General features: G+C 39.2%; 1 long non-coding RNA gene across 1 annotated transcript; it reads right to left on the bottom strand.

The window, feature by feature from the left end:
• Positions 1–19,454: 19,454 nt before the first annotated feature.
• Positions 19,455–20,009, bottom strand: LOC149228503 (uncharacterized). The gene is made up of 2 exons (XR_016247211.1): positions 19,650–20,009; positions 19,455–19,555 (listed from the first exon to the last, which is right to left on the bottom strand). It is a non-coding gene; the product is annotated as an uncharacterized LOC149228503 (long non-coding RNA).
• Between the last annotated feature and the right edge of the window lie 406 nt (positions 20,010–20,415).

The raw sequence follows: 20,415 nt of genomic DNA, 5'->3' as shown, positions 1-20,415 counted from the left end.
ATCCTTGTAATAGATGATCTCATCGATCACCCTATACCTTTCATCTGCCACCTGCCCATCCAGCACCTCACATGCAAACTTGTCCCTGGAGTACTCTACTAAGAGTCGAGCCCTCCAGTCTGTATCCAAGCTCATAAGAGACAACGTGGCTGGTCTACCTGAAAGGGCATCTTCTACCACGTTGTTCTTACCCTTGACATACTCAATGTCAAAGTCATATGCTTGGATCCTACTAATCCACTTCTGCTGCCTCTCCTATAGCTGCTTCTGCTCCAAAAAGAATATGAGGCTGTTGTGATCAGTCCTCACCCTTAACCTGTTACCTACCAAATACTGCTGGAACTTAGCCAATGCATGCATGATGGCTAGCATCTCCTTGTCGTATATGGGATACAACCTCTCGTGCGAAAGGAGCTTCCAGCTTCATAGGCTATAGGGTGACCTCCTTGCATCAATACTACGCCGATCCCCTCCCCCGACGCGTCACACTCCAAAACAAATGGCTGCGTGAAATCTGGAAATGCAAGCACTGGGCATCTGCTCATAACCTCCTTGAGCCTGTCAAAGGCTCGCTACGCTGTATCCGACCAATTGAAAACCCCCTTCCTTGTCAAATCTGTCATGGGTGCAGCAAGGTGGGAGAAACTCTTGACGAACTTCTGGTAGTAAGTACAAATGCCAATGAATCCCTAGAGTTTTGTCACATTTCTCGGCTCCAGCCATTCTCTGATGGCCCTGATCTTCTCCTCGTGGACTCTCACTCCGTCCACCCCTATGATGTGTCCCAGATACAACATCTCCGTCAACCCAAACTCACACTTGGAGAGTTTGGCATAGAACTGTTGCTCCTGTAAGATACGCAATATTGTCTCAACGTGTTGGAGATGCTCCTCCCAAGTCCTACTGTAAATGAGAATATCATCTAAGAATACCAACACAAACTTCCCCAAGTGATTGCGGAAGATGTGATTCATGCAGGACTGAAATGTAGCGGGGGCGTTGGTTAGCCCAAAGGGCATCACCAAAAACTCAAAGTGCCCATAGTGACACCTGAAGGCGGTCTTGGGAATGTCCTGCTCCCTCATGTGAATCCGATGGTACCCAGATCTCAAATCAATCTTTGAGAAGAACCGTGCTCCTCTCAACTCGTCCATCAACTCATTGATCCTGGGTATGGGGTACCTGTTCTTCAAGGTCTTCTTGTTCAGGGCCCTGTAATCCATGCACATCCTCAATGTACCGTCCTCCTTCTTCACCAACACCACAGAAGAAGCAAAAGGACTTGTGCTCGGTCGAATGTGCCCAAGAGCCAGCAACTCCTAGATAGCCCGCTCTATCTCATCCTGATAGGCCTTAGGGTGCCTATAGGGGATGGTAATCACTGCCTGTATGCCCTACTCAAGCTCGATGGTGTGCTCAAACCCCTGATTCGATGGCTGTCCTAGTGGAATCTCCCCAAACACTATGGCATAACAATCAAGGATGGACTGTATCTCTGGATGTACTGTCTTCCCTGTAGTCCCTGCCTCTGATGCACGCAGCTCTACTGCCCACTCTATGTCTCCCTTCCGGAAGACTGCCTCCATCCGATGAGATGAAACTGTCTGAGGCGGATATGTGTGCTGTCCCCGTATCTTCTCATGTCTCCCTTTCTTCTCATCATCCCACTCCATCTCTAGGGTCTTCCAATCCGTCGTGACATTCCCTAGAGTGATAAGCCACTAAACACCCAGTATCATGTTGGTGTCCGGAATATCGACCACGAAAAAGTGGTCAGTCAATGTGTAGGTGCCCATCATCACTGAAAGCTCAGGAACATAATGAGCACACGTCATGGTCTAATCTCCTGGGACCAAGACTGGAAACCCATCGAAGCTCTCTGTCTGTATACCTCTCTGCTCAACCATTTGTGCATCGATGAAGTTGTGGGTTGCCCCACTGTCAACCAAAACTGATACTCGTTGGCCACGTACTGTCCCCCATACGTGTAGCATCAAATACTTTGGAACTCCTCGCAACGTTGCAAGGGCCCCTCCGGTGGGTGCAAAAGATGCACCACCTACTGCTGGCGATGGAGGTGGCAAAGGTCCCTATACGGCATGGCTATCTCCTGCCTCCACATCATCCTCTTCTCCACTGCTCTCGAAGAAGACCTCAATAAAGTGTGCTTTGCCAGCAACACATCTATGTCCTGGTGCCCATGGCTCCTGATAGGTGAAGCATAACCGCTTCTTCTTCAACTCCCTCCTGGCATCGTTGTCAAGCTGTACTCGTCCTGGATTCCCCTTTGTAGGTGGAATCCTCACATCCTTCCCCTTAGACTGAAAAGTCTGTCTCTGGGGGTAAGGTGTCCGGGTCCTGGGTAAGACATCCTGTAAGTCCCGGGTCCTGCTAATAGCGTCCTGGAGTGTGGCTGGTCTGGTGGATCGGACTAAACCCCGAAGTGGCTCTGCTAACCCCTCAACATACATATAGACCCTTTGTGCCATGGATAGGTCTAGCACCATCACGGAGACCCTCAAGAGATCTACGATGTAGGTCTCTGGGCTCCTTGTCTGTTTGAGCCTTGTCAGCTCAACAAAATGCTGCTTTGGATCCCTCCGATCAAATCACTCCATCAATCTCCTGGTAAACTCGGCATATGCCGTCACTGTGGAGTGCTCGAGTGTATCCATCCCATGAAACCACCAATCCTGGGCCTCACCATCCAAATGCAATGTTTCCACCTTGATGGCCTCTGTCTCTAACATCTGGTTAAGCTGGAAATAAATGTCCAGCTTCTCCACCCAAGACTTTGCCGAACTGTTTGATGAACCATCAAACGTAGGCAAGTGGAATCTACTCGCTGTAAGGTGGGTGTCACCGTCATGATAATGTCGATACCCTTTGTGATGGTCGTCGGGTCTACTATCCCGCTAGAGCTGAACAAAATCTCTGAATGAGAGGGCTTCCCTGAACTCCTGCCCATAGGCCTGGTACTCTGCAAAATAATCACCCATATGCCCGGGCTCTGCCTCCTACTGGGCTACGACCCCCGTGTCTGCTCCTAAGAAAGTGGGCATGGTAGAGTGTGCAGGGGCATGTGAGGCCACCTATTTCACAGTATCACACTGCTCTGGAAAATGCTGGGATGGACCCGATCCCTCACCAACCTGAAAAACCCATGGGCTCTCATGCTATCTCGCCTCTCCTGCCGTGAATCTCTGTCCCATCACCTCAATCTGCCTCGATAGATCCTGCACTGATTTGAGGAGCATATCCGCAAATCTCTTCCCGTCATCATCTGCCATTGGATCCCTTGCTCTGCGTCCACCACAGGCTCCTTCTGTTCTACGTCCACCACTGGCTCCTCCCATTCTGCGTCCACCACTGGAACACAGTCTCCCTCTCCGTAAGTGTTCTCCAACCTACGCCCAGTGTCTCTGTATCTCTGACCTTTATAACAGATGTAGGGTTTTTCCCCGATGTCATAGATTGTTAACCCCACAGGTTGAGCCAGATCTATGCTCTGATACCACTGTAATATCCCTTATTAGGAATATTCCTCAAAAACACACAAACTCCAACCAGAGATGGACTTGGAGGGCATTTACCAGATATGTCGCCTTTGAAAAGAGGACGAGATCCGGAGGCTACCTAGCCCTTTCCAGACTCTGTCTAAGAGTATAGGAGAAACACACAAGTGGTATAATAGTCGAGAATGCTCAAAGAGATACAAATAACAATGGTGCAATGTATAACAATATAACCATAAGAAGATACTCAAGAAATGCAAAGAGAAATGCTAAGCCATTTTATTATACTGAGTAATAGAATGAGTATAGGAGGTGATCAGAAATATGGCACCTCGGCTTGCACAAGGCAACTGAAGAAATACACTCAGAATAGCAAAGGAATGGCCCCTCTCTGAACTGCGTCCAAGCTGCTGGAGAACTGTTATGTTGCTGCTGCTACTAGAAATCAAATGAGGGTTTGGGGTTGCTCCCCTCCTCAAAAAACGCTGCAACTCTGGAATCAGACTCTACTCAAGAAACCCATAAAAGCCCAGAAAGCTTTTCTGAAATGGTCAACCCCTGAAAATCACCCCCTTGGGGTTCTGCGTAGTCCCTCAATGCTCTGTGCTGCCACTAAATGAAACCCTCCGGAAATATGCCTGAAACCCTCGCCAAAACTCTCCAAAATGCAAGGGTTGATCCCCTGCTCTATCTCTCAGCACAAATCCTACTGCAAACCCTCAACCCAGAACTCCTGCCAGAAAGAACTGCGTCCCTCTCTCAGTGTTGCGCAGTCCTCCAAAACGCTGATGAAACTGCTGCTGAAATGTTGATGAAACTATTGCTGAAATGCCAATGGAAATACCTTGCCCGAGCAGGAACTCAAAGTCCCCCGGGGCTAAGGGTGAGATATCCGAACGAAGACACTCAATGCACTAAACAGTGTTGCAGACTAGCTAAACAACCAGCATGCTCTACGTCAAAATGACTATCACAAATGCTCATAACTGAATCATCAAAATGAGGGGGCTTTTCTCCCTTTAATAGCCTTTGCCTCTCTCAATCCCAAGGCTCACCTCCTCCAACGTAATTCCCCTCTTGCCACGTGTTTCTTTCCTCCTACGCAGTCCCTCCAAGTGTCTGCGTGGGCTCCATCTCTGTGTCCCCCTTTGGCCCCCTTGGCTCCCCTCTAAGTCACAACGTTGTGCTACTAGGAAGTGACTTTCTATTCTAAAAGTGAGTTATGTCCTCCTTCCTCACCTTTTTATTCATAAATAACTATAGAAGGCAAAAATTGAGCAAAATCGAATATTCCAATTAGCCATGGATAATTAGGAATATTACATAGCAAGACAAAAATAATGGTTTTCTCTAATAAAATGAAGCGGAGCCAACATATGTTCTTCTTTGAAGGCAACATTCTTTTAGAAGTAAATGAGTACAAGTAGCTCGGGATTGATTTCAACGACAAACTTAATTGGGAGGACTGCAAAAATAAGAGAATTTTAGGAGGGTGGAAAGCATTTTATGCTCTTCAAAACATATGTAGAGAGGCAAAGTTATGAGATTGGAAAACGATTAAAGCTTTTTGGACTCTTAGTTTGTCCAGTGATGCTATATGGGTGTGAATTGTGGGCTAGCAACACCCCCATCTCAAAATGGAAACAAATTGATAAAATCCAAAAACGCTTGATCATAAGCAAGTTCAAAATAAAAAGTTCAATATCTTACGAGATAATGTTGAGTGAAATGGGAGCAACTCCCATCGAAACAATTGATATCGTGCGGCTCATAAGATATCTAAAAGGAATTGAGCAAATGGGAGTAGGTAGATGGCCTAATGTTATCTTCAATGAAGGCATGAGTGAAATAAAGAAAACATGGATTAAACAAAACTACACATGGAAGCAAAAATAGAATATCTACCTCAATGTCTGTCCCACAAATAGGAAAGAGCTAAAAAAAATTGTTATGGAGAAGTTTTGTAAACGGGTATGGGGAAAAGAGTTAGGCAGAAAGAAGAATTGCTACATTGAGGAATTCAACCCTACATGTGATCTACAACAAAAAGAGTTCATTGGAGCAAGCATTCCGTGGAGGGAAAATGTTCTTATTGCTGAATTAAGAACCAACTCGCATCAACTTCGGTGTGAAATAGGATGGTGGAAAAGGCCTAAGGAAGCTTGGGAAGAACGAGTGTGTATATTTTGCACGTCTAGGGCAGTGAAACTAGAAAAACATTTCATTTTGGAATGTGATGCATTCAAAGACATCAAAGAAAGTTATGGGAATACGTTAGCACTGGTTTCTTGGCATTGTCTTTTCAACTAAGAAACTGTTGGAAGGTTGGGTCAGCTTATCATCAATTTAAATAAATAAAAAATTGAATTGCAAAAGCGGAAAACAAGGATTGATGATCCCATAATGTATTTTAATTTCATAAACATTAAAGTATCATTTCATTTCTCCCGTCATTACAAAAGTTCATAAATTGTCATCTTTTTCCTACGTGATTCTCCCTATAAAAATCGGATAACGGCCTCACTCTCCCCCTTTCTCTTTTGATACACGGTTCAATCACAAGGTCGTTGAAACATACGCTAGATTGAGGTCCACAATTACCTTAATTCGCATAATTTACAATACCAATGGCAAAAAAACCCTTTCCATCACATAATTGTCCATTAGCGCAAGGCCAGCACCAACATCCCAAAGAAGAACCCAACTTCAATTTTCTTAGGTGCGACAACCGAGAAGATAGCAATAAACACCAGCAGTGCATGGTCACCGTTATTGGCCCAATTACCAAGCCTCGTCTGAAAGGTGGTTTATTTGGGTAAACATGTTGCCAATTCACGCCATTTGTTTCAAATTCTCGACTTTGCGCCTCCATCACCATGCTCGCTTCAGAGTGTATCTTGAAACCATACTGCCATATACTTGAGATTGACACATGGCAGTATAAGGTGAATTTTGTCTTTACGTCTTTAAAATGCAAGGCATATCCTTTCATTTGGTTGTTGGTCACCTATAAACTTATTATGTTTAACTGGTTTACGTGTATTTAATTCTCATTTTGATAAAATAAATATAACTAGCATTTGCACCAAATGTTGCAAAGGAAACGCCGTAAGGCATAAATTGAGGAGCAATGGCGACATAGGAATAGGAAAATATAAATAAGATGCAGAAATGTGCATAAATTGAGGAGCAATAGTGACATAGGAATATGCAAATCTAAATAAGATGGAGAAATGTGCATAAATTGAAGAGCAATGGTGACATAGGGATAGGCAAATCTAAAAAAGATGCAGAAATGTAACAATCAACATCTGGGGACATTTGTCCCCACGTCGCACCTCCTTTAATAAAAGCTCTGTCACGATGGTGCACATGCAAGCCTATACAACTTGTACCAAATTTCAGTTTAAGATTGTGTTGACAACAAAGAGCAACCTAGAAAAATTCTTTGATCTTGTTAAACTGTTTTCATGGCGTACACCAGTTTGGATACCAGCTGTCCAGAAGAGCACGTTTCATTGTATTTTCCTTCATTTCCGGTATAACCAGAATCACCATTGGAATTCACATGGAAAAACAATTTAGTCTCTATCAATTCCATTAAATGCAATACACATATTAGATATAGGTGCATAGTCTCTATCATCTCATGTTGGCAGAAGCAGTAAAAATGATTTCAATTATTGAGAAGTAAATCAGTCATCTAATCCAATCTAGCACAAAATTAACACTCATTCCATCCATCAACATCATGGATTGGTTAAATTTGCAGGTATGGATCCTCCCATATTTTGCTATTTCTTGCTATTTCATGACCCTTCACAGTTTAAAAAATTGATAGCTTCTGGAAGTTGTAATATTAGCAGCCAATCAAATTTGAAATGAATTAATACAATCAAACAGAATATGTAGCCCACATTCTGTCCAAATACGATTTGCAAGCTCCGGATTCATAAACCAAAGAAATTTGCAGGTCCAAAGGAGGCTCTTTGAAAATGCTTCGATTGACTTTGTAAGAGTGTTGATATTCATTTGTTATTGTATTAAAAATGGCTGATTCGAACATGTGAATCCTCACTTTGGGGTCATCATGTCTCTTACATATGCAAATGGCAACTGATCCCGACGATAAAAGATTTCTAATTCATTGAATAACAATAGCTTCATTGGAAGGGTGTGCTTTCTCAATATCAGTGCAGTGTCAGCCACATCTGTAATGCCAACAACAACACACAAAATCAAAAAATTAGTTACAGAGAGAACCAACCTCAAAACAAATCTCAGATGCTATCACACTAAAACTTCACCATAATTGAGCAAAGCTGAGTTCTCATACCACTGCATGAGGGAAGATTTTCAGAGCTCCAAGGTTGCAAGCCATCGGCACAGTAACTATCCATTTGATACCTCACAGCTTCTTTGCTCCACTTTCTCCATATGACTGTAAAAACGGCTTCCTCCATGTTATGAGTATTGTAAGGATGCTTTGAGACAACAATATCAACATTGTGAGTTACAAGGAGATTTTCCAAAATTAACAAAGGATCAAGAACAAGTTGTAGCTTGGCATCCATCCAAATGTTTTAAACATAGTTTGGGAAAAGCCTGTGGGAAAGATACTTGGGAATGAGGCCATTCATTACAGATTCCTTGTATGGCAACTCCCTGACCAAAACAATGTGCCAAATTCCAATTCTATGAGACTCATTGGGCTTGATCTTGTATCTAGAAAGAAGTGTGAGAGTTTCATTGTCCATAAACACGAAGAAACAAATGTTTTGTTGTAATTTTCCTAACATACTTGGGTTTTTTAATCTTTCTTAGGCTCCAAATATAGTTGAAATTACCACACCCCCCTTGCACTGTTCCATGACCTTCCTGTCTTCTTCAGACACAAGGAACCCTCGGGTACGGTAATTGGCAAAACCACAAGGCAAATCAGTCCCTTCAGAATAATTGAAATACCTTTTTCTTTCCTTCACATCCAGAGTTCCACCAAAGGTCACTGGACCTGCTGCTGAATAGGGGTTTTCAGGTCCTTTCATGTACTGTAGCCGAGATTTACCAAATAACTCTTCTTTCTGAATCTGATGAACAATAGCCGAGACTGCCAACAACAATGAAACATAGTTTTAGCCTGATTGCTTTAACAGACATGCATGCCATAAGGTAATGTTTCTTGATAGATCTCTCAAATTGTTAAATATGAGGATCTGTAATTACCTGAAAACTCAGAATATAAGTGGCAAGATCGATTTTCCATGGCTGTAGCTTTCCTAAGAAAATACTTCTCCGCTTCATAATCTGAAGGGTATTCGAGCAACTGCATTGCAGAAGACAATAGAAATTGTAAATTAATACCCATCATGATTGAACCTTTCAGGACTCATATAAGCACAAGTGCCCACAAAGGAATTGCACTAGGGCAAAGTGTGAGCCAACACAGTTCTGACACCGAAATCGGGAATCTTGACTTCTCTTATTGATCAGTAAATTGGAGGGCTTTATATCATGGTGAACAATTTTGTTCTGGTGCAGGTAATGCAAGCCCTTGAGCACCTACCTGGCAACCTCAGCCAAATAGTGTTCTGGGATTTTCTTATGGGTTTGAAGAACCTATGCAAGGGTTCCACCATCCATGTAGTCCAACACAAAAGAGACTCATATATTTGTACCGTCTCAAATCAACATCTGTCCCCACATTACACCTCCTTCAATAAAAACTCTGTCACGATGGTGCACATGCAAGCCTATACAACTTGTACCAAATTTCAGTTCAGGATTGTGTTGACAATGAAGAGCCACCTGGAAAAATTCTTTGTTTCCGTTTGAGTTAAAAATGTTTTCATGGCATACACCGAGTTTGGATACCAGCTGTCCAGAAGAGCACGTTTCATTCTATTTTCCTTCATTCCCGGTATAACCAGAATCACCACTGGAATTTACAATGGAAAACAATTCAGTCCTATCAACTCCATTAAATGCAATACACATATTAGATATAGGTGCACAGTCTCTATCATCTCATGTTGGCAGAGGCAGTAAAAATGACTTCAATTATTGAGAAGTAAATCAGTCATCTAATCCAATATAGCACAAAATTAACACCCATGGCATCCATCAACATCATGTATTGGTTAAATTTGCAGTTATGGATCCTCCCATATTCTGCTCTTTCATGACCCTTCACATTTTAAAAAATTGATAGCTTTTGCAAGCTATAATCTTAGCATCCAATCAAATTTGAAATGAATTAATACAATCAAATGGAATATGCAGCCCACATTCTGTCCAGATACGATTTGCAGGCGCTGGATTCATAACCCAAAGAAATTTGCAAGTCCAAAGGAGGCTCTTTGAAAATTCTTCGATTGACTTTGTAAGAGTGTCAATATTCATTTGTTATTGTATTAAAAATGGCTGATTCGAACATGTGAATCCTCACTTTGGGTGTCATCATGTCTCTTACATATGCAAATGGCAACTGATCCTGATGATTGAAGATTTCTAATTCATTGAATAACATGCAAGAAAATAGCTTCATTGGAAGGGTGTGCTTTCTCAATATCAGTGCAGTATCAGGCACATCTGTAATGCCAACAACACACAAAATAAAAAAATCAGTTAAAGAGAGAACCAACCTCAAAACAAATCTCAGATGCTATCACACTAAAACTTCACTATAATTGAGCAAAGTTGAGTTCTCATACCACTGCTGTAGGAATCTTTTCAGAGCTCCAAGGTTGCAAGCCATTGGCACAGTAATTGTCCATTTGATATCTCACAGCTATTTTTCTCCCCCCACTTTCTCCATCTGACTATAAAAATGGCTTCCTCCATGGTATGCGTATCACAGGGAAACGATAAAGAATACCAAATGTAACCAATTACCTGGAAAAAGCAATAAAGGCCTTGTGCGTTGGGGCACTGAAGGAGAATTGTCAATATGTCAACTACAAAATATATCCATCCCATGTTATTAATTTATTTTTGCACACAACTTAGAAACTAATTAGAAGCATATGTTAACAATAACATAGACAAACTTTAATGTACATTTTGTTGAATTTAACAATAGTATTGGCTTATTAGATTCTGTTTGGAACAACTTAGTAAATGAAACTGAAAGAGTTTTATATGCCATTTATGCTTTTTATTTACCTTTGTTCTGTTTGTCCATTGCAAGTATTAGATCAAACTGTTTAAAGTCTGTAGGTGATATAGACCTTGATATAGAAGTTATCTCTATTCCACGTTTCTTGGCTGCATTCTTCATCTTGGGATCTGCAGGACCGCCCTTCAAATAGTTTCAACATATTAATACGTGATACCTATTTATTGCATTATAATAGACAAAAATACCGATTCAATTAGCCTTGACCCATGATAAGCTAGAACCTACCTCATGGTAGTCAATAGTTCCAGCAGAGTCAATTTTGAATGCTGATGTCAATCCCCTTTTCTACACAACATCACGAAATACAACTTCTGCAGTGGGACTCCAACAAATGTTACCTTCCAAGAACAAGAATAAAAAGAGATTATTTTCCTGGAAAGATTAGCAAATATTTTTTCAACTACTTAAGATATCTAAACTTGCAATGCTTTTATCATTCCCAATTGCAACAATAGGAGCCAATAACAAATCATTATCCTTAACAAATCAGATAATAATTTTTCCACAGCTAATAATCATTATCCTTCTTGACACTGATATGCATCACGGCCCTGAAAAAGCAATCATGACCATTGAGATATTAACGGTAACTAGTTACTAGGATTTCTGCTTTGTAAAGGACTGAAGTAATGCATAACTCTACATGAAATATTTAGTTACCATGAATTGGTAATTATTCTACAATGTTTTTATGAAGAAGTTTATAGTGGATATTCTCTCATGTGATTGTTCTTTTTGTTCCATTTTCCACTGGCAAGTTAAACTCATGATTAAATATTAAAAAATGTGTATCATTATAAACTCAACAACTTATGTAAACATGAAGCGGGCTCACGTATTTAAATGAAACTGAAATGCATCACTCAGCACTAAAAATAGAAAGATGGAAACCAAATCCTTGGCCCTGGATTCCACTAAAATGTTTCAACTAGATTTAATGACTAAAGACACAAACATTGATTGCAGAGAGCATAATAAGCCACACTTCTTGGTGACCGGCTTTGTTTTGACATGAAACTGACAACCAGAAACACACAAAAATAATCTAGAAAATACATACTATGGAGAGACCTTATGGAAGCAGTAAATTGACCATTGAACTTAGAAAGTTCAGGCAATTGGAAGTAGCAAACAAAGTGATCATGTCAAGAGTCGGACCCTTGTTTCAATGGCCCTCCGCACACCACAGCCTTTGATTTGATTTATTCCTTAGAAGCAGAAGGGCTTATTTGTTAAAGGATAAGCCCTAGTCCATTAAGATTGATCATTAAAGCATCTGCTTTCAGGGGTTGTATGATGGGCAAAATAGTTGAGACAAAGCCAAGGCCTTTCTGAGGTGAGATTTCCCTTCCTCTCTCTTCCACATCCAAGGCTGGACCTTGATGTAATGCTTTGAGTTACCAGAAATAACTAGAGAAATACTAAAATACTAAATACACCAAAGATAGAAAGGCAGGGTGGCTCAAAAGTATAATAATGATGAGACACATCTACATCTCTTAGAAATAGGAAAATATCTCTTAATAACCAAAATATTGAAAAATCATACACAACTGTGTGAGAATGGCTATAATAATCTCTTGTATATAGTAATTAGGCCCTCCTTATTAATGAGGACCCAGTTCCCCATTAATGTACCATTTCTTTATCTTGTGTCATCATGGAAAAGTTGTACCCTAACTAACAACCCCAGCTGCCCCGCAGCTTCCACCCAATCAAGAGTTGGCATTTAGCCCCTAGACTCCATACTAATTTCTCTAGCAATTTTACTTAGATCTGGTTTTATCGTAAAAACTGCCAGGATTTTGTCAACAGTTGATCCTTAAACAGCAATGAAAATATTTAATGGTATTTCTGTGCTCGGTATAAATATTTAAGGTTGTTAAAAATATATTATCGTAGAGTTATTGTCTGTATGACTATTACTTACCTTGATGGGACTTTGAGAATCTGAAAATGTGTAGAGAACCGCAAAATGAAAGCTCTTGGATAAACCAAAAACATGTCATAGATGGAATGGCAATGGGCATGACAAGCAGTGTGCCTATTGTGGCAATCAAAGCTATTCTACCTAGGAGTTCCAAAATAAATCTAAGCATTGTTGTTTGATAAAGCTAACACCACTAATAGTCCCTGGGCAGCTCAATCGGCGGTGGATGTCCTATAAAGTCTTATGTAAAGTTTGTGGTCCAAAATCCTTAATTAACTTTGTGTACAGTGTGTGGGAGCGTGCATAGATTCGCCTAAAAGTTTAGTCGTAGTAGTCACAATTGACTCCATATCATGCGAATTCAAACCTGTACCCGGCTTAGTTGTTGATTCTTTTTTATATATAAATAAATATATATATATATATATATATATATATATATATAAGCAGCTGCTAAAACACTCTGATGATGTATCAGGGATCTAACAATGATAGGACAAGGGATAGCCATGCGGGTCTCTGCGTTGCGTAACTTCAATAGAATTTAGACAACGAGGCACATAAGGATAGTGCACAGCCTTTAGTGTCTATGTCCTTTTGTATTTTTGACAGTTGGTTGTCGGTAACTAGCTTAACAGGTTGTAAAGTTGTTCAGTGATATCCATTAATTCTGTAAGCTTCACAATAGCAAGGCAAGGATGACAGAATCCCCTTGCGGGCACCTTAGGCTAGTTTGAAACTCATCAGAGAGATGGTTGTCCAATTATGGGCAAACGATGATAAATATGTAGTCTATCGTAGTAGTATCATTTTGTACAAAAGTAGCCCAATGAGCTATCTTAATTTTGTTGCAGTTCGATAACGTTGGTTGTTACCCTGCATTAGATCAGTTTATAACATTATCTAATGTAAACTAACTTTATCTAATGTAATCTTGACCGCAAATATTTTAAAGTTACTAATTCTTCCCAAAAAATTCCCAGTACTCTAATAAGAAAAATCACAAATCCACTTATTTTTTTCCATTCTTGTACACCATAATGATTTGCAGGTCTCTCAACCAGTGGAAACTTGTAACTTTATATTTTTGGTTGCACTCATTACTAAGCAAATTCAAATAGCAAAGAAAAGAAAGTGGAAATTAGCAACTGTATATTTTTTGTTGCACTCATTACCAAGCAAAATGAATACTAATACAAGTAATGTTAATACTTAATATTATGCAATTAGTCAAACTCTTTCATAATTGGGTTGCTATATTTCAGTTGGGTTGCCAGTGACATATGCCTCAGCATTAAATCAGATTCAATTTTTTGTTCTTTGTATTCTGAATTTCATCTGTTTTCTTGGTTTGTTAATTTTTCTTGATGGACAAAGGATTATATGGAATGTATAGAAATCGTAGAATTTGCAATCCCTTCATTTATTTCTAGGTATTTAGGGATTTGTATGCATATTTTAATATGCAGTCAATATTGTTCTAGAAATCTGAGTCTGTATATATATAGCTATTGAATTTTCTGTTATGCATTTAAACGATAAAGCACAGATTCCAAATTCAGATCAGGTTAAGATGCTCTCTGAAAAAGCACATATTCCAATTGCAGCCATTGGATTAAAATAATGTGTTTTTTAGGTTTTGTTTTTTCAAAGATGTTACTTTAAAATAAAAAAACAAAACCAATATCAGCCAATTTGAGAGCCCAGTTGATGAAGGCAGCATCACTATCGTTATCGTTGAAAGATATGGTTCTTGAATCATGCTTTTTAACGCAATTCAAGGTTTATGGATTTTCTATATGTTGCTTTGGTTGTTGCTTTTCTTTCTCCTCGTGCTCTGCAGCCCTAGAGATCATAGGTTGCCCTTGCTTTATTCTGGTTTATACAATGGTAAATGGTATGCAAATTAAGTAGACTTTGTTGAGTCTTTTCTCTGCAAATGATGGAAACGTTATAAGTAGTATTTGGCATAACATTATAAGTAGTAGTTGGCATTGCTATAGTACATTCTTATAGGTTAAGCGTAAATTAGATGGTTGTAAGAGATAGAGGTATATATTGCAGTCATTTTTTTCATGTTTGAGTTCCACGGCTTTCAACTCAAACTTAACTCTTTGATTATCAGGCACCCACCCTGGCTTGAGAGGTCACACCCATAGCATTAATAGCCTAAGGGGATATTGATTCATTAGTGAGGTTGGCGAAGTGTTAAGCTGTCCCCCAAGCTTTCTCACTGTGGGCTACCGCATCCATATGGCACCAAGGAATGAGGCTAGGTGCAGATCTCAGAGGATTTTAACAGAATAGTTATCCCTTAGACCCGACACCTCAGTCGGAGGATGCAGCCCCTCACATCATGTTTCTTCTTGAAACGCACGCTCAAAAGGGTAGAAGAAAATTTCTATGTCCTAACCGGACGTTTGCTGGTATTCAGGCATTACTAAAATTTGCTCTCTGCAATCATTGAGTGGATTGTATGACTGTAGAAATCTCCAGTGCCAGTTTATTATGATTTGTTCTAATAGAAACATAGATGAGAAATTGGGTCAGGGTTTTTAAGAATATAGAAGCTATGAAGAAGCGAAGAGTCTCATCGCCAGCATAAGAGTCTCATCGCCAGCAGGCAGTCTCTGCGAAGAGTCTCATCCAGCAGGCCAGGCCTGGCCTTTCATGGCCCATTACCATGGGAAAAAAACCATTTTTCTATGAAAAAAACAGATTAAACGAACGGCAGAAAACACCCCAATCATCTAACACACAGAATCAATGGCTCAGGATCGCACACGTCACATTTTAGGGATGTCTTTCTCAGAGGGAATGCCTTACGGCGTAAAAATAAAAATGGATTGTAAAATTACATTATTCCAATATTTAAACACATCGTCTTACTTTTCGCACACATTTATTTTTCTTTCATGAGATTAAGTAGCTGATAATTTAAATGCCTATGATGTCAACTTTTCCCAAGGTTAACCCTGCCCTTTTCTCTTTCAAGTGTCTACAAATATTTGGTACCTTTTCTTTATGATTCAAAGTGCAGCATTCTTCATTTATGGTTGGTTCAAAGTGCAGCATTCTTCATTTATGGTTGGTTCAAAGTGCAGCATTCTTCATTTATGGTTTTTATTGCAGATTTTCTGGTTTCCTTTCTATTTATGAGCCTAATGAATACTAAACGTTTCAAACATTTTGTGGACTTCTTGTCACTTCCTTCTGTGGAAGAAACGGAAGCAATAAGAACCATAACAGAAACATGAAACATGCAAATGATTTTGAGAACACCTTGATGGAAAATGTATTTAGTCGCCTTTTCAAACAGATTAGAATGAAAATCATGGAGCAATACAGCTCAGTTACAATCCTAAGGTCATTTTATTTTGTTTCATAGTATTTGAACAGTTTAATTACTTTGAACTTATGCAAGTTCTAGATTCTCTCTTTGTATTCAAAGGGTATGGAAAAAAGTTAGAAAAGAGTTAACTGTAACTTTTTTCAGGTTTGATAGATACATGAAATTTATAATTTATATAAAAATGTAATTGATATTAAAATAGAATTTATTGTTTATTATAAAATAGTTATAAATTCATTAAAGAATTATAGTTTAAGTGGTTTGGTAAATAATTCATTTCTTTACTTAGATAAGTTTAAGTCTCTAAGAACATGTTGTCACTGGTCATTCGTGACATTTATAAAATAGCTTTATCTGGTGTAATCTTCACAGCCAATATTTCAAAATTATTAAATCTCCAAAATATTCTCATTATTCTAATAAAAAGCCACAAATATGTAAGTTTAAATCTCTAAAAATATGTTGTAACTAATCCCTTATAACATTTTTATAAACTAACTTTATCTAATGTAATCTTGACAGCAAATATTTTAAAGTTACTAATTCTTCCCAAAAAAATCCCAGTACTCTAATAAGAAAAATCACAAATCCACTTATTTTTTTCCATTCTTGTACACCATAATGATTTACAGGTCTCTCAACCAGTGGAAACTTGTAACTTTATATTTTTGGTTGCACTCATTACTAAGCAAATTCAAATAGCAAAGAAAAGAAAGTGGAAATTAGCAACTGTATATTTTTGGTTGCACTCATTACCAAGCAAAATGAATACTAATACAAGTAATGTTAATACTTAATATTATGCAATTAGTCAAACTCTTTCATAATTGGGTTGCTATATTTCAGTTGGGTTGCCAGTGACATATGCCTCAGCATTAAATCAGATTCAATTTTTTGTTCTCTGTATTCTGAATTTCATCTGTTTTCTTGGTTTGTTTATTTTTCTTGATGGACAAAGGATTATATGGAATGTATAGAAATCGTAGAATTTGCAATCCCTTCATTTATTTCTAGGTATTTAGGGATTTGTATGCATATTTTAATATGCAGTGAATATTGTTCTAGAAATCTGAGTCTGTATATATCTAGCTATTGAATTTTCTGTTATGCATTTAAACGATAAAGCACAGATTCCAAATTCAGATCAGGTTAAGATGCTCTCTGAAAAAGCACATATTCCAATTGCAGCCACTGGATTAAAATAATGTGTTTTTTAGTTTTTGTTTTTTCAAAGATGTTACTTTACAATAAAAAAACAAAACCAATATCAGCCAATTTGAGAGCCCAGTTGATGAAGGCAGCATCACTATCGTTATCGTTGAAAGATATGGTTCTTGAATCATGCTTTTTAACGCAATTCAAGGTTTATGGATTTTCTATATGTTGCTTTGGTTGTTGCTTTTCTTTCTCCTCATGTTGTGCAGCCCTAGAGAGCATAGGTTGCCCTTGCTTTATTCTGGTTTATACAATGGTAAATGGTATGCAAATTAAGTAGACTTTGCTGAGTCTTTTCTCTGCAAATGATGGAAACGTTATAAGTAGTAGTTGGCATAACATTATAAGTAGTAGTTGGCATTGCTATAGTACATTCTTATAGGTTAAGCGTAAATTAGATGGTTGTAAGAGATAGAGGCATATATTGCAGTCATTTTTTTCATGTTTGAGTTCCACGGCTTTCAGCTCAAACTTAACTCTTTGATTATCAAGCACCCACCCTGGCGTGAGAGGTCACACCCATAGCATTAATAGCTTAAGGGGATATTGATTCATTAGTGAGGTTGGCAAAGTGTTAAGTTATCCCCCAAGCTTTCTCACTGTGGGCTACCGCATCCATATGGCACCAAGGAATGAGGCTAGGTGCAAATCTCAGAGGATTTTAACAGAATAGTTATCCCTTAGACCCGGCATAGTTATCCCTTAGACCCGGCACCTCAGTCGGAGGATGCAGCCCTTCACATCATGTTTCTTCTTGAAACGCACGCTCAAAAGGGTAGAAGAAAATTTCTATGTCCTAACCGGATGTTTGTTGGTATTCAGGCATTACTAAAATTTGCTCTCTGCAATCATTGAGTGGATTGTATGACTGTAGAAATCTCCAGTGCTAGTTTATTATGATTTGTTCTAATAGAAACATAGATGAGAAATTGGGTCAGGGTTTTTAAGAATATAGAAGCTACGAAGAACCTAGCTCCTTTAGTTGAATTGAATATAACTACAAAAATTTAGTTCGCTCAAGTCACGCATGATACAGAGAATTGTGCTTGGCTTCAGGCTTTGGATCTATAGTGTACAATATACTATAATCTTCTACAATTGAATGGCTAACAATAATGGTAGACGCTATGGAAGCATCATCGCGAACAATGACCGATACCGAATGAACTCGTTGAATCATTGGATGGACGGTACTCACCAAGGCAAACAAAGAGAACTCCCAAAGGCTTGGAGGTTGCAGATGAATCAGACGCCATGGACCTCAATGCTTCTCTTCGTCCTCCTGGTGCTCCTCTTCGTCCTCCTGGTCTGCTGCAAGTTCGGATTAAACCTGCAAACTTTTGGCCTGAAATGAGATGATAAGTTGTGCTAAAAATGGATGAAGGTGCAACAATTTGGGAGGGAGAAGCTTTCAGAGAAAAGAATGGGCAATGAATGAGGTTGCACACCATCAACTTCATCTGCCACCCACGGATTGATAAATCCACGCAGTTCTTGGAGCGAGAGTATTTCTATAAAGTACAAATATTGATATAACAGCACAAGGCTACGCATGCAGGGAAGAAAGACACGAAGAGTCTCTGCGAAGAGTCTCATCGCCAGCAGGCCAGGCCTGGCCTTTCACGGCCCATTACCATGGGAAAAAACCATTTTTCTATGGAAAAAACAGACTAAACGAACGGCAGAAAACACCCCAATCATCTAACACACAGAATCAATGGCTCAGGATCGCACACGTCACATTTTAGGGATGTATTTCTCAGAGGGAACGCCTTACAGCGTAAAAATATATAAAAAGATCTATTCCTGCACTAATGCAACACCGACTTCAATATTTAGAGGAAAGAATTCATCTAGTAAACCAGGGCCTTGAATTAGATCATAACTAAAAACAGTTATCTACAAGGTACCAGCGCGAAAGGTTGTATGAACAACACTGCTCATACAGAAAGAAAATTGCAATTAAAAGTTATCACATACCATGACTGGCCAATGTAATCATGTAGCTCTTAATATTAACCACTAGATGATTTCAGATTTTTAAATATTAACTACATCGCGTTACGGGCTTACCTAGCCGTTTTTTCCCTATATTAACGATAGAATATATATCTAGTTCTTAATATTAACCCCTAAATGATTTCAGCTTTATAAATTTTAACCACATTATCTTATGGGGTTTCACCTAGGTGTTTTCTTTTCTTTATTTTTGAAAAAGAGAGTGACAGAATGCATACACAGAGGGAAGATGACAAATGTATACCGACCTGATTCCAGGCGAAGAATGAGGTTGATCCCTCGGACCTATACGAACTCTCCACGTTTCATCTTCTTCGACAATGATGAACCCTCTTCTTTGCCTTCAACTGTTGCAGAGCAGAGTTCTTCTGAAATCATTAGCCGTGCCAAAACTAAATAAAAAAGCAACAGACAAGAAAATAAAAAGCAGACAAGCTTTACCTAGAATATCTCCATAAATTCACATGCCACTGGTTAAAACCCTTCGAAATTCCCATCAAATGTCCATGGATAAAACCCTTGTGATTTCCTGTGAAATGCCAATGGTTAAAAACCTACCAATTTTCCTTGAAATGCGAGTTCCCTGATTCCTCCAATGCGTTTGCTTTGACTTAAAGGAGGCTGCAGAGGTTATCGCTAGAAGATTGAAGGAGGCAAGCAAAATAATGCTTCCCGACAATCTGAAAGAATCTGACAGCGCCCATGCAAAGACACAATTTCGCAGCAGGTCGGCGGATGGAAACATTGAACAGAATGGGCAATGAATGAGGCTGCACACCATCAACTTCATCTGCCACCCACGGATTGATAAATCCACGTAGTTCTTGGAGCGAGAGTATTACTATAAAGTACAAATATTGATATAACAGCACAAGGCTACACATGCAGGGAACAAAGACACGAAGAGTCTCTGCGAAGAGTCTCATCGCCAGCAGGCAGTCTCTGCGAAGAGTCTCATCGCCAGCAGGCCAGGCCTGGCCTTTCATGGCCCATTACCATGGGAAAATACCATTTTTCTATGAAAAAAACAGACTAAACGAACGGCAGAAAACACCCCAATCATCTAATACACAGAATCAATGCTCAGGATCGCACACGTCACATTTTAGGGATGTCTTTCTCAGAGGGAACGCCTTACGGCGTAAATATATTTGTAATAGATATTTTTAAATATATAAGTTTAAATGGTTTAATTTAATATTTTAAA

The sequence above is a fragment of the Pinus tabuliformis genome, chromosome J (genome assembly GCF_031772625.1).
Source record: "Pinus tabuliformis cultivar Carrire ecotype Pingquan chromosome J, CPIR1, whole genome shotgun sequence".
Taxonomy (NCBI): domain Eukaryota; kingdom Viridiplantae; phylum Streptophyta; class Pinopsida; order Pinales; family Pinaceae; genus Pinus; species Pinus tabuliformis.
Note: the sequence above shows the minus strand (reverse complement) of the source record. Positions and strands in the feature narration are given on the sequence as shown.